Source organism: Prunus dulcis, chromosome 3, assembly GCF_902201215.1.
Source record: "Prunus dulcis chromosome 3, ALMONDv2, whole genome shotgun sequence".
Lineage (NCBI taxonomy): Eukaryota > Viridiplantae > Streptophyta > Magnoliopsida > Rosales > Rosaceae > Prunus > Prunus dulcis.
Genome location: NC_047652.1, coordinates 20,130,706 through 20,133,382, shown reverse-complemented (window position 1 = coordinate 20,133,382; position 2,677 = coordinate 20,130,706).

Sequence of the window (2,677 nt, the reverse complement as noted above, 5' to 3'; positions counted from 1 at the left end):
TGGTATTGTATTTCCTTCTGAAAGCAAATCGCCTTGAAGTATCAATAATTCTGTAAAACAGACATCACTCATCCCATGTTTTGCCTTCAAATTATACAACTTCACTAATGCCGATAACTTCGAGTACTTTCTACAACCAGGGTACACTGGTTGATCTCCATCCCCAATCACATTGGCAAACTCATACGGATCGGAACCAAAATCACCAAAATCACCAAAATCACCAAAATCATTATCATCCATATCAATTTCTTCAGACACAAAACTGTACCTACTATGGCCATCATCTTCTTCAACATTTCTACTAGCATTAGTAGTTGCTTCCCAAGGTTCTCCGTGAAATGTCCAATTTTTATAGCTTTGGTCAATTCCATTAAAGTATATGTGATCCCTTATAATTCCAACCCCAAACAACTTCAAATTAACACATTTAACACATGGACAACGGATATGTGTTGTAGTTAGAAGATTTTCTACAGCAAAGTTCAAAAATGCTTCCACCCCAAATTCATATGCCTTCGATCTTCTATCCGAGTGCATCCATGACTTATCCATCTCCGACACTATAACCTATTATCTATAATAAAGTGAAAATACAGGCAATGACCATCACTATAGCAGATTATACAAAGATCTAATAGCAAGTAATACACAACAGAGACGACGGGTTTTAAACAAAAACAGACGAATTTGGCATATATAGACGACGGATTTTCAACAGACGTCGTCTATTATAAGTAATACAAACGACGGTTTATGAAACAACCGTCGTGTATAAGTAATACAACGACGGTAGTTTAAAAACCCGTCGTGTAATCGTCGTCGTATGCCTTAAAATTCGTCGTGCTCTCAGTTTATTTTCAAGAACACAAAACCCATTAAGAACACAACATATATATGAAACCAAGCAAGAAACCAACATATACATGAAACCAAGCAAGAAACCAACATATACATGAAACCAAGCATGAAAACAATAAATCCATTCCCAATTCAACATAACATAGGGTGATTAAAAGATCCGACAAAATTAAATCCATTCCAAATTCAACATAACAGATAATGTAATCCATGAACCCATTAAACAGAAAATCCATGAACCCATACCTATAAGCACATTATTAACAGATCGCAAAGCATATACCTAAACCCCTTTAACAAAACAACCTAATATCATTCAATGAATTTACAAGGGGAAGATAGGGTTTGTACTTTCAGGTTGGACGAGTGCAACTTTTAATTAGAGCAGAAGTGAGAGAGCGAAATGTTATGTCGCACGAAATCTGAAAATTTTAGTTTTCAGGGTTCGAAGTATAAGAATAAGAGCCAAATCTAAAAAATTTAGGTCGCGCGAAAATTTTTAGAGAGCGCGCTCTTTAAAACGTCGAAAGAAAAACCATGGCGAAAGTTCTACAAGAACAGACGTAAATGTAATATTCCACGACGAAAAAACTGAACGTAACGCCGTTTATTCGACGCTTCATTTTTTGGATTAATTTTAAATTTATTTTGAATATTTTGATATAAAGACGACTGAAAAACCACGTCGGGGTTAAGAAATTGAAGACGTTGTAAATTATAATAGACAACTTAATATTAAAATAACGTCGTTTAAAGCGGAAACCATGTCGAATATTTTACTGCACGACGTAACATATGTATTCCACGACTCAACCACCGTCGTTAAAAATTAATACCCTAAACCCTTAAAACTAAATTATACAATTTAAAATTTTAAGTTTATAAAAGGGTTTATGGTTTTACAGCCTAATATATACATTATACTACCCAAAAATTATACTTTAAAATAAACCCCAATAAATAACAACCCTAATCTCTAAACCCTAGACTCTAAACCCTAAACCATAAAACTAGAAGTGATTTTATGACTCATCAAAAGAATTTTGTTTCGGAAGGTCATTTTAAACTTTTGTTATTCAAAATGAATTTTTTCAAGGTTTAGGGGGAATAAAATATATCAATGATTTCATAGGAGTTGACTTTGCATTTTTCTGATTTATTTTTAATTTATTTTGAATATTTTGATATAAAAATAATAAAATATTCTTATCACAATAACAAACCACGTCGGGGTTAAGAAATTGAAGGCGTTGTAAATTATAATAGACGACTTACATATTAAAATGACGTCGTTTAAGGAAGAAACCATGTCGGATATTTTACTGCACGACGTAACATATGTATTCCATGACTCAACCACCGTCGTTAAAAATTAATAACCTAAACCCTTAAAACTAAATTATATAATTTAAAATTTTAAGTTTATAAAAGGGTTTATGGTTTTACAGCCTAATATATACCCTATACTACCCAAAATTATACTTTAAAAATAAACCCCAATAAATAACAACCCTAATCTCTAAACCCTAGACTCTAAACCCTAAACAATAAAACTAGAAGTGATTTTATGACTCATCAAAACAATTTTGTTTTGGATGGTCATTTTAAATTTTTGTTATTCAAAATGAATTTTTTTCAAGGTTTAGGGGGAAGAAAATATATCAATGACTTCATAGGAGTTGACTTTTCATTTTTCTGATTTATTTTAAATTTATTTTGAATTTTTTGATATAAAAATAATAAAATATTCTTATCACAACAACAAACCACGTCGGTGTTAATAAATTGTAGACGTTGTAAATTGTAATAGACGACA